The 12990-nt window shown below is 45.2% G+C and overlaps 1 protein-coding gene across 1 annotated transcript in view; it reads left to right on the top strand.

The window, feature by feature from the left end:
- Positions 1-12990, top strand: part of RALGAPA2 (Ral GTPase activating protein catalytic subunit alpha 2) — a 139726-nt gene that overhangs the window by 110322 nt on the left and 16414 nt on the right. The window lies entirely within an intron of this gene.

The following is a 12990-nucleotide window of genomic DNA, read 5'->3' as shown; positions in this document are numbered from 1 at the left end:
ATTATAAATTCATTTGGAAAGATTTTGCCTTAACCAAAGAGTGAGAATTTGAAGGAGAGATTGCTAGTCCATCGGTTATATCCCAGGCGCAAAGGTGAACTTTGTACGTACGTGTGCGACAGAAGGTGAAATACCATACCGGTAAATTCCAGGAATCCTGTATGTCCATGTGCTGCTCGTCAGCAGCTCAGTGCGTCTGTTCTCACGCACACACAAAGCCCTTTGGCCATGGGACAGTATTGCTCTTAGAAATCAGTGTCATTGCACTCGTTCTTGGGGGGGGATGGGACAGGAATCATACATGGTTAAATTTGTCTGTTTATATTTTTTTTTCTAGTCTATGTGTTAAGGTTCTTTATGGTATATCTGCTTTCAAAAATAAATAATAAATATTTATAAGCATTTATAACTGCTTCACAGTTTGCAAAATTTTGTATTTTCAGAGAAATTAAGCTCTCCAAGGATTTACATTCGGAAAACATTTAATTTATAAGAGCTAGAAACATCACTATTGAATATCAAGAAATCACATCTATTTGTGTGGGTGATACACTGAGCGTCACGTTCTTAGAAGCAATGGAGTAGTTCATTCGTTACCTCTCATCAGGCTCTTGGTACTCCTTCATTTAAGGCGCAGGTTCTCCCACCACTGAGATGTGTGTGTGATGCAGATCGGTTTAGCAGACGGCTTGCTGCTCTCATTGCGGACAAAAAGACTGATTTAAAACTAACTGAATTACAACTTTTGTTTCAATTTATTTCAAATCAAGGAAGTCGTTTCCTTTTGTTCGTGTTCATGTAGATAATAACAGTCTCCTGACTTCTCCTTAGTGTGTGTGCACCGTGTAAATCACGCTTGTAGCATCTTGCTCAGAAACCTGAAACACAGACTTTTACCAGCAAATTTGTGGATGAATATAATCTCAGTTAATTTATGAGTCTGCAATTGCTAGCCCATCCTCCCCACCCCCCCTAAAAGTGGATATATAGTGCATATAGTGCATATAAGTGCATATATGCAAATGCACAATTAAGTGTGGGCTCTTCCCTGTTTAACACAGATTTTCTAGGTAATTTTATCATCGTCTCGTCTCGCCGATCTGCAGGGCTGTATGTTTGCCGATCTGGTGAATTCATAAGCAGCTTAGGGAGTTGTGGCGGGAGTGTGCTACACGTGAATCACGCCTGTTGGGTTGGCTGCTTTCGGAGCATCGCGGCTTCGCAGACCCGCAGCCAGTACTGCAGGCGTTCCCCAGGTAAGGCAGTTTCAATGCTGCTTTAGAGAAAAAACCAGCTGGTTTCTGGAGAAAGGGTTCTGTGGTCTGGCGGGGTCTGTGGGGTGGCACAGCTCAGGACCCCTCCTCAGCACGCCCTGCTCGCGGGGACCCTCTCTGCCTCCCAGCTGCCCCAAGGGTTGGTGTGCCCTGCCTCAAGTGATGGGTTGGTACATAGCTAGGGGAACCAGATTCCTCTCTTCAGTTATGTCAACTATTTTGCAAGTGTTTTCCTGCCTTTTCGTCTTTAAGCTGTCAGTAATTATCCCTTTTTCAACCTCCAAAGCATTCAGATTTCTGAAGTGAACGTGCAGAGAAGTATTTTGATAATTTCTGCTTGCTTTCCCTTAGCATTTAAATGTAATGTTGAGACAAAAGTTGACTTCTGATTTACTGTAGAAAAATTATCTTGCAAGTTACTTAATTGTCTGGTAAGTCTGGGGAACAGCGCTCAAGAATTTTGAATTATGAATCTCATTATCTTCCCCTTCCCCTGTCTGCGGTTGTTTAATTTTCAAAGATGAGAATGACTTAGGTTATTGCTGGTACATTGAGTGTTTGTGCAGTTTTGAGTATGCCATTATCCTGGGAGATTCTTAACTGTACATTCACTTTGACACTGCTGTGATAGTTGTTTTCAAAAACACGGACTGGGAAGAAACGCAGCGCCCTGAACCCTTTCCCAGGGTGCCCGGTGTAACGGAGTGGGCTGAGGAGCAGAGCTGATGTGGCATGTGGATTTTTTAAGAGGCAGCGTACCGGTTTGGTGACATTTCTGACATTAGCTGAATATGTTTGCATTTGGAGAACAGGATGGCAGGAAGTGGTGTTAAAATATACTGAGAAGCGTATACACACGCGTGTGTTTCAATAGAGACACATGTGCCCATAAGTTTGTATGTATATATTTGTGTGTATTTTCATATGTGCAATGACCAAAGTATAACACATTTTCTAAAACTTTTATAAGCTTTTTATGCTATCATTTTTTTCCATTGTAAAATTTTAAGTCTAAGTGACTACCAACAGCGTTTTGTCATCAACTGACATCGTTAACAAAATCCACTCGCGGAACCTACAGGCAAGTCTGCACCTTTCCTAAGAGTTAGAGTAAAAGAGGGGAAGATCTGGTGTCGCCACCCGAGCGTGCCCCGCTCACGGCTCCGTTCTGTTTATGGAGAGAGAATTGCAGCACAGGCTGTGCTCACTGCAGAGCATCCCTGCGAGGAGGGCCCCTGGCTGTCCAGGCTCCACCGCCTCAGGATTCGGAGGTTTGCGGGATCCCTCTGAGCTCCACCTGGAATTTCATCCCGGAGAGGCAGCGCGGATCTTGGCCGAGTGGCTAGCTGTGCTCCCACCGTGGGCTCTTGCTTAATAAGCAGGCAGCTGCATTCTGTGTCAGCTTTGAGTGCCCCGAGGGTGAAGATACACGTATAGGACATTACTGAGGCATAACTCACTGAAATAAGGTCCATAGGAAAAAGAAAAAATTCTCTCCTTCCCTCCTGTGTAGACTCGAAGCGTAACTGCTGCGGCTGCGTAACAGCTCGGCGTTTAATGAGAAGGCACGAGGCTTTCACTCACTTAACCATGCTTCTGCCGTTATTTTCTGGTTACGGCTCCAAGTAAACATTCCGTTATCTGCTGCCTGGGTTTTGGGACCAAATCGTATTATCTGACTTGTGGAGAGGAAGTTGTAGCCATATAGGAGAGCCATGTGATAAACAGCTCTTCTAATTCCCACCTGGCTGCCTCACTTATCTCCATCAAGACTATTAATATTTCCAGCATGTAAGCAGTTTCCAACAGCTGTCAAATGCAAACACTAAGCTACCAGAAAAAACTGTTTCTGCTTCTCCCCTGAACTTGGTTCCCCAGTTAATGCATTTACACGGTCCAAAGTTAAAGATGCTGAAGTCCAAGACTAGCCAAGGGTTTGGGTATTTTGTGAGTCTGCTACTACTACCAACATTGGATGCTTTATCTTAAAAGAGAGAGAGTGGATTTCTAGCTTTTCAAAAACGAAATGAGTTCTACTTAAGATTTCAAAACTACAGAATTCCTATTCATAAAAAAAAAACAACCCTAATTAAAGTTGCTTTTGTGTTTGTAAAATGTATCAGTTAGCGGAAGTGTTTTAAAAATGTATCATTTACTTGTTTTAAAATTATTAAAACAGGAGAGACAGGATATCTGGTAAGGAAAAAAAAAAATGAGACCCAAGTTATTCTCTAGTTCTTTAACTACAAAATCATCCTGTGTAACTTCTAAATACATTTTTCAGTCTCTCTGTACCTACATCCTTTGTAAAATGAAGGCAGTAATACTCCCCCTCTGCATAGTTTTCTCTCTTCTTACGTATAAAATGTTAAGTATAAAATGTTTGGACATAGCTACCCTGTTTTTTGGAAAGTAAAAAAAAATTAATAGCATGGATGCAAGGTGCTCCATATAAACTGGGGGAAGTGCCAAAGCGTTCCTCAGCGTATTCAACTTATTTGTGTGGATGTAGCATATTTGTTTCTCACTTAGCGTGTTCTGGTAGTTTCCGTTAGGTCATCCAAGCTACCGGTGAGGGTCTCGCACTTGAAATACGCTGGATAATACCCACGTGGCTCGGCCATCTGTAAGTGGTGAATTAATCACAAACGCTGGTGGACAATGCCTTTACGTTGCGCGTTCGGAGAAGCTGTATTGTGTGATAGCACACGCCAGCTCTGACTTTTAATTAATTGTTTGGTCCGCACGTGCTGCAAAAAATCAGCGAGTTAACGATTTTCTCTTTCACCTGACCCCCGGGGCGCAGTCTGCAGGCTCCGAGAGGGCACCCACGTTAAGCAGGAGGCAGATCCACCATAGGTGTGAACCCCGCTAGCCATGGTTTGTGGCCTTCGGGTTCATAGCCCCAAAACAGCACTGCTGTCTCCTAAACCGTCTCTTCTCCTAAGGGTTCGGTCGCCTGGTCGCTTTTTTTTCTCTGAAGAATGAGAATTACAAATGCTGACCCCCCCGGTGCAAACAGGCCTGGGTTTTTTTTTCTCCACAAAGTTTTGGGGAGGCTTTTAATGCAGCAGAGCATCTGTCTTCGTACGCCGTCCTTTCTGCAGGCACTTGGATGATACCTCTGAAGTGATTGCGTGTTGGGGAAGGATGTCGATTCACCGTCTCGCCTCTGGCTTTGTATTAGTTGGTCTTTATTGCTGTTATTACGCAGTTGGGGTTTTCAAAAGTTCTCAAGATTTGCCTGATAAAAGCTGTCAGGAGTTTTTCCGTCCCTCCCAGAGGGTGGTGTGGGCGACTTGTAAAGGTTCTGAAAATCCTCCCGCTGCTGTTCACAAACAAGAAGTTATAGGAATATATACTGTTTTAGTGGAAAAAATACTCAAGCTTTCAAGAGAAGCCTCCCCTTCCCTGTAACACACATATGCTGTAACAAAGAGGATAATAAAAATAAAAGGGGATAGTATTGCCGGTGTGTGGCTGACAATAGTAGACCAAGGATAGTGTATTATCCCTGTGTGTTCAAGCAGCCAATTTGAAGGAACTGGAAGGCATAAGTAAATGACAAATAATTGAACCTTTGTACCTTTGCCCTTTTTCTAAGATGTCCAAAAGTAACAGCTCATTAGTGGAATTACTGAAATAGGTGCATTTTGTTAGTGCTTGAATAAAATTAAGACGGCAACAAAGCATGGGGGAAGCATTGCTCGGTAACATGCGACCTTTCCTCCAGTTATTTATCCTTGATGATCACCCCGTTTGTGGAACAAGCCAGATAATTGCAGAACACGAGCATCGGCAGCTGTACATACACTGATAAAATGGGACAGCTACAGTGTTATAATGATCTCTGTGAGAATACGACCTAGGGATTTGTCTTCTGCAGTCATGGGGCAGCTTTCCTTCTAGACCTGTACGGCGAAGGCTCTGCAGGACGGCGGCTCCCTTCCATCAGCTCCTGCTCAGTGCGCAGGCAAAGGCAGGATACGGCCAGGCTTTGCTTTTAATGAGGTTCTTCTGAAGGTCCATCTCTTCCTGCAGCCGGTGCTGCCTCAGGGAGACCAGCAGACCTACGCTCTCTGGGCTTCTCCCACCCATCTACAATTTTGCATTCTCCAGGTGATTTCCCTGCATGAATAAGTGCTTTGCTGGATGAGACGGCCAGAAGTCACCCCGCCGCCCTCAGGAGAGAGGAGCTCTACGTCTCTCTGCTCTGCAACACTGGGAAAGTGACTTCAAATTAGACCAGAGCAGCTTCTGTCCTTTTAGGGTATCTCTCAGGATTGGATAGGGAACTATATGGATACTTCCAGAGAAAATTTGTGCTGGGGCAATTGTGCCCCACTAATTTGTTCGCCAAAAACTTGTATAACTGAAGTCGCGATACAGAACTCTTTCAAAAATAGCTTCTTGCTGGTTAAATCTTTGTGTGCCCTGCGGAATGAGTTACCAGTTAGGGCTTCTGCTGCACTAATTGATAATAGGCAATTATGTCATTTGAATCAATTGAAATATTTTAATCCAAGCCTTATCAGTATGGTGAAGCCTGGAGTACTGGATGCTGAATGGACCTTGGGTGCACAGAGGGCTGGCTGGACAACGCAGAACGTACAATGCCATTTTTCTAGGCACGTGTGTGTTTGGTAGTTCTGTCACTGGTTTGTGCCCCGCTGTGGCATTTTGCTTCTGCTGCATGAGGAACAATCTCAATGAGAACAAAGCAAATAAAGGAGATGAGGTGCATTTCCAGGGATGCCCCATCCCTGGAAGTGTTCAAGGCCAGGCTGGATGGGGCTTTGAGCAACCTGCTCTAGTGGAGGTGTCCCTGCCCATGGCAGGGGGGTTGGAACTGGATGATCTCTAAGGTCCCTTCCAACTCGAACCATTCTGTGATTCTAACTTTTTTTTTTTTTTTTTTCCCCCGACGGAGCAGGTATCTGTACAAACAGGAATACCCAATAGGAGATCGTCACAGGTACTCTCTGTTAGACTAAAAAAACCCCCAAACTTCCAATAGGGATAAACACGAGTGTTGTTAAAGTACAGAATTGTATTCTATCAGGAAAGTAACGCATTGTCGCATCACACTCCTGCTACAGAATGATCGGTCTGTAATGGTACGATGTACCTGCTCCCGGGGGCTTCCCACAAGGAGGAGGAGGAGTAAATTAAGATGAAAGCTTGTTTTCTGCTTTATTCGTAATAAATGCAAAATTCTTCCCTGAAGCACTTGGCATGACTAACGTGCCACATATTCCTGATCTCCCAGCGCGGCAGGCGAGCGCTTCTGCCAGGCTGGTGGTTCGCAGCACACCTTGGGCAACGTGCTACCGAACAGCAACGGGAGCCACGAGCAATCGCCAGAGCGGGGCTCCCCACGGAAGAGCATGAGCCGGAGGTTTTTGCCTCGGGGCACCTTTGGTATGATTTTGCTGTTAGGTTACTTGATTTCCATGGAGATGGTGTGAAACCATGTGAAATGTGGCGGTGGCGGCGGTGGTTTGTTTCGCTTTCCTCTTTAAAGCAATTAATGGCAACCGTCTGTGAGGAAACAAATGTATTGCACAGCCCATGTGGGAGAATGCCGTAGCAGTCTGACGTGTTTACTTGAAGCGATTAGAGGCTATTTTTTAATTCTGTGTTATGGCGGGATCTGAAGCCCCATCTCCCTCAGTCAGGACTGGGATTCTTTTGTAATCCCCTGCGAAGGAAGGGAGGGAGGTGGCAGAGCTCCAGACACGGTGCCGAGGCGCTGGGCAAAGGCTCCACGACGGAGAAATCCATTTGAAACCCTTTCCCTACCTGTTCAGTTTCAGTGAGAGTCGTGTCTGTGGTACCTCAGGGCCTTCTGGGCTCCAGCCGTCCCCCGTGACTGGAAATCCCCCCTGGAGTCCCCCCCAGTGCAGAATGGAAGGATGGCTGCCTGTCTGTGCAGTTCCACGCTGGGGGGTGGCAGAGCAGAGGAAAATTACGCTGCGGAGAGGATGAGCTCTTGGTTTTGGCAGCGGAGGATCATCTGCCCGCTCTGGATAAGGAGGAGGAACAGCAGCCCTGGCAGTAGCCGGCTCTGCTTTGCCGAGGGAGAGTGTGGAGCCCTGCCTCCCCCGCAGACAGATGGCCTTCCCGGGGGCTGACCACAGGGTGAGGGAGCCAGTCCCGCTCCCCTCTCCCACAGAACCCGTGGTCTGAGTCGGACGGAGTCAGCCTCGTCTACTGCAGGTCTGACGTGCTGCACTGACCAATTTAAGACCTGCATAACTCTGGGTAGTTTTAATTCCAGGTGATTTGGTTTAAAAAAAAATTCACATTAATCTGCAGTTGTTGACAGGTATAGTTTAATTGCACCTGTTCAATGAAGGATATATGTTACTGAAATTCCCCCAAAAGTTTTCAGTTCAATTTAGGCAGTAGTGCCAGTCACTAGACCATAAATGATGGCCAAGCCCAATCAAGCATATTGAGTTTCACACTGAATTTACCTACCACAACATTTTAAAAGCACAGTAATTTTGTCCTTTTTAGAGCTTAAGGAGGACAATTTGGTGCATAAAGGTCATCTACTGATACATTTGTGTTAACCTCAATTTTATGGTCCCTTCTTTATTCTACTTTGGTAAGTCCCAAACATTTATGTTCTTGTTTGTTTTCAAAACTGCTATCGTGGTGTAAGGAGCAAACCCTTTTTGTGGAACCATCTACGATACAAATTAGGAGGGTACTGAAATAGTGTAATGGTCAGATATGACTTATCTGTAGTTTCTTGGTACTGAAATCTCGAAAGGGCTATCAGCAAAACGGATGTTCACTATAGCCCCATATTTCCTCTGCCTTAGGGTCTGTCAAGCTTGCCCAAGGAATCAGCTATTAGCAAAATAGGTTTTCCTTCTCTTATCCACACACTACCTGTGTGATCACCTGGTGAGGCTGGAAAACTCTAGCATAGATTTGGGAAACGTGCTTTCTTGCATTGAACAGTAAGTTCAGAGATTTACTCTGTCTTCAAGTCTCTCTTGTTGGATGAAAGAAGGAATTGGCATGCGGACACGCAGACAGCCTTGATGTCTGATGGGCTGGAAAGAGCTGTCTACCTCTATACTTCCAGCTTCTCCACTGGCCAGATGCCCCAAAAGCCCTTCTCAGGGTGGGATTCGCATCACAGATGGGAATTGCAGTAGGATCATGCCAATAGTCCGCATTAACTTCCTTGGCAGTCCCTCTGGAGCCGGAGGAACAGTCGTTTCAGTGCGTGTTCTCCATGGATCTGAGCAGTTGGGTTCCAGTCCCGGGACTGCAGCCTCTTGGCATCGGCACGCTACAACCAACCAGCCGTGGAGAGGAGCCAGTCAATTCTCTCTTCGCCTGTTCGCAAACCTACAAATAATTTTGTCTTCTATTTGCGTGAAAAGAGTGCCGTGTCACAGTTGTTTCTGTCTGTCGGTGAGAGTATATATATGTTGCCAAAATGTTTTTATTTTCTAAAAATGGTGTGGGGAAGGAATTGCTGGCCATTGCCATCAGCAGGCATGGGTAGCTGATTTTTTTTGCTTGAGGTCAGCACAGAGTTAAGGTTAATAAGCAAAAGTTCTAAATATTCAGGCTCTGTTTGAATAATCGTCTTCTAAATCCCCCCCTTTTCTAAATAGGTAGTTATTTATGGCTTAACATTGTGTATTTGTGCAGAGAGGGAAGCATTGGACAGATCTTGGCCCCGGGATGGCTCAGTTCACCTGCAGACCGTGGATGACGAGGGCTTTGAAGGCTTTTCAAAGTCTTTATGTTTTAAAACGTGTGTCTGAAGCTGGTTCTGCGTTGCAGAGGCTAAGTGTGGAAGTGATGCGTGTGGGTCAGAGCCGTGCGCTGGCTGGTACCTGCGTCTCTGGTGAATTTGAAAAAAATTCTACCTTTTGTCTTCTTTAGTTTTTTCCATCTGGAAGGAGGTGTGGCACGTGCTTTCACCCCAGAACTTCACAGATATCCTACTGCTTTCCATAAGATGGCATGGTTTATTGCAAATAGTTAATCTTTGCATTTTAATGTTTTTTTCAAACAGCTTACATTGTATGGTCACGCTATTAAAATAATTGATAAAGTGATAAAGAAGCTATAAAAGCTCATAATATTCAAATACTGAGATCTGATTGCTGTATTCAAATCGGAGCTAAATTCCTGCTCTCCCACAGTTATATATATTCTCGGTCAGTAATTCACACCTTGTCATGGCTCCCTACATCATTTAATACATGAAATAAATAAAAATGTTTGTGCTGGCTGAAAACATTTTGCTTTGGAGTTTTGCCCTTGGTGGGAGTGAAATGTAAAATAATGCAGTTGTTGAAGAGGTGGGTCAAATTGCCATACATATTAAAAGAGAGGCTGCTTTTGATCAGTTCCTTTGAATGTCTAGTATAACTCCATTTATCTGGAGATCTCAGGGGACGCCCAAAACCTTCAGATAAATGGGGGCTTAGTTAATCAGGGAAGCCAGCTGTCCAGCTTCTTCACCGGGGTAGGGTTCAAGACCATAACCCATCCTCTCCGCAGCCAGGGCCGTCTTCAGAAAATGATTTGCATGCTTCACTTCAGCAATCTAGCCTTGAGGCTTCTGCAGAAAAGCCACTCAGGCACATCAAGCTTTCTCCTGGCCCTGCTCGACCCGGAGCATAGCAATGAGCCGGCAACGGGAGGTTGTTGATGCATGTGTTGCATTTTTTTAAAAAGCGGTCATTTCGCCAGCAGTCTGCGTGTATTGGCTTGATCTAAATAATGCAACGAGGCTGAGCATTTGTGGGCATCTTTGTGTCAGCTACGCTGTGCCGAAAGCTCGTAGGAGGGAGATGACACAAATTTCATATCAAAAAGATTCAGCTTAATGTTCTAACGTGTGTAAGCGAGTAAAATCGCATTGCTGGTTCTTAAGGATGAAGGCACAGCACATTTCCAAGAGCTGCAGTTTTGACAGATGAAGTGTTGCACTGGTGATTACCTGGATGAAAGCGTTCTTACGTGGTGATAAACACAAAGCTTCTTGAGGCTGCAATTCAAAATTACCATCTGAGACCGCTCCTGTACAAACGGTCTTGAAATGCTGAGTCTTCTCCTCCGTCCCCCTCCTCCCTCCCTCCCCATCTCATATTATTATTCTTTGGCTGTGTTGTTCTCTCGGATCCTCAAAATACGTAACTTGGGACTCCAGATTATCTGACAGATGCCTAACGCGGTGATGCCTACAGAATATTCTGACATAAACACAGTTAAGTAGGAAAACAGCGGGTTGGTTTGCACACAGGAAGTGCAACTTGAATAAGTTACAGAACAAAGATTTTGTGGGGGAGATCGGGTGGTATTCATGATGTTATGCTGCTTTCTTGACCTATATTTGCAGGCTGGAGGTGTTTTTCAGAGGGTCCTTTAGAGCTTGTTTGTTAATGTTCCTAATGCCTCTACTAGAATTCCTAAACTTTGGTAAAACTTTAGTTGACCTCTTTTTTTTTTTTTTTTTTTTTCTTGCAATAAATGGGAACTGTTTTCCCTAATACGTGGATGTATTAAAATAGAGTACCAGATAGTTCCGTTTAATTTTCCTGCAGTGACTTCATGCTTTTTAGATTAGGCTGTACACGAAAATGAGTCCGAGCATCTCTCTCCCTGCCCGTACGTTGGGAGCCGCCTTTAGGGGAGCCTGGGAGAGGCACAGGAGCGTGCCGAGCTGGGGAGGGTGGCGGTGAAGCGCAACCGGTTTATGCCGCGGTCTTCCTTGCCGAGTCCGTGGTATCTGCACCTCCTGCTTCCAGCTTTTTAACCTGCAGGAGTAGCACGGAATTGGGATCTTCCTCATCCACCCCTAAAGCTGCTGATGGATCTGCACAGCTCTCCGCACCTTGGCTTAAGCTCAGCTCAGCATGTTATTTTTCAGATGCCTCTCCTGTAGCTGCCCAGCTGTTTGGCCGAGTGGGTTTTTTTTTTTCCAGTCTTTTATGTGGTTAGGGGCATCTTCCATCTCCTAAGTAAGGATTTTATGAGACGTGAAGTTAACCTAGTCAAAACCTCCCCGCTCTCTTTTTTTTTTTTTCCCCTGCAATATTTAGCGAAATCGGTACAAACTTCTGGTGTGTTAGCAGTTGTTCCGCGCGTTGTCTGCCTGTGTCTTAGATGTGCAAGGTCTTTCATTAAACAGCAGGATATTATTAGGCATAGCATGAAAAGCCTTTATAGTCTCCCTGCCTTGTTTAAAGCGGGCCCACAAGCAGCCCGGCAGCCTAAAGGGCTGGGCGATGAATCGAGGGCTGATGGCCGGTCGGCAGGCTCAGGTGGTCGCCAGCCGCCAAGTTTAGCCGAGCCCTTTCAGTAATTTGTCACGCCTGGGCCTGTTCCCGCTGCGCCAGCACGTGCCAGCTCCGTGTCGGAGGGGCTGTTGGCCAGACGGCCCCGCTAGCCCCCGCGTCCCGCTGTTCCCCAGGCCGGCGCTTGCCCGGCCGCGCGTCCCCCACAGCCCTGGCAACAGCCGAACGCGCCGCAGAATTAAGCATCTTCATAATGAGAAGTGAATGGCATCCGTCAGTCCCTTTAGAATAGGGCCCAGGCGTGTGCCTCCTCTCCTAGGAAGTTTGGCAGCCTATTCATTAGCAAGAGTCATCAGGAGTTCAGCCCATAATAGGGAGGCAGCCCCAAAGGCAGGCGGGCTAATGCTTGCGCTATCAGGAATGCCTTCTCCTGGGCTTAGGGAAAAGAGAGAGAAAAACTAAGCAAATAACGCTGTCAGCAGGTGCAAACTCTGAAATGCTACGTATTGATTTTCTTTCTTCAGGCTTCCACGGGAAGTTTATAAGAAGATTTATCATACATCACTCATCCTCCGCTAGCATTAAAAGCAAAATTCTGGTTTTTTTTTTTTCTTTTTTTCTTACCACCGTGCCTATAGGAACTTGGATACGATTAAGATGCGCTTTGCTTATTCCCCTTAAGGTAGCACACTAGACCATCATGTCCTGTTTTTAAGTACTGCTTTACTTCGACATTTTTTTAAAGTACTGTTTCAGTGTGTTTTTGTTAAAGTAATGAAAGTCACAAATGGCACTTCAATATTAATTAGTAACGCTTTTCAATTTTAAATAATCTCACCTGCACTATGTTGTCACCGGTGTTATTCTCACTGCTCCTAATTTCTAAATTTAAATTGGCCTTTGCTCTCTCGTAAGAGTCTTGCAGAGTTAGAATGCGTTTCCCGGTACCAGAAACACAATGAGGATCTGGAAACTTTTGTTTTAAAGGAGGAAGCAGGGAATGAGATGTCATACCGGCTCCTGCGAGCTTTAATTCATAAAGTCATACGTGAGGTTCTTCAGCCCATTGCAGATTTGTTTCAGGCGTTATCCTGTTATTGGAAGTGTATGATTCACCTTCTGAGAAAACAGAAGCTGCAGACAAAAGGAAAAGATTTGCTTTCTCCGCTGTGAAAAGCTGCCGCAAGCAGGGGTCCTATTAAGACAGCTGGAAAGTTGCTTCAGCTTGTTACGCTTGTAAGTTTTATTGGTGACTGGTTTTTGATTACACATTTGAATGCTGTGTGTTCCAGGTTGCCGAGTTTTAATTAAAAGGCAATAGTCTTGATTTTAGATTGCTTTGTTGTCTGCATTATGCAGACTATAATGCATGCGAGTTGTGGGGTGAATTTTTCCGACGGGCATCATTTACTTAGGATACATAAGATTACACCTTC

Source organism: Numenius arquata, chromosome 2, assembly GCF_964106895.1.
Source record: "Numenius arquata chromosome 2, bNumArq3.hap1.1, whole genome shotgun sequence".
NCBI lineage: Eukaryota > Metazoa > Chordata > Aves > Charadriiformes > Scolopacidae > Numenius > Numenius arquata.
The sequence above is the reverse complement of the archived record's forward strand: the minus strand, read 5'-3'. Positions and strand labels throughout refer to the sequence as shown.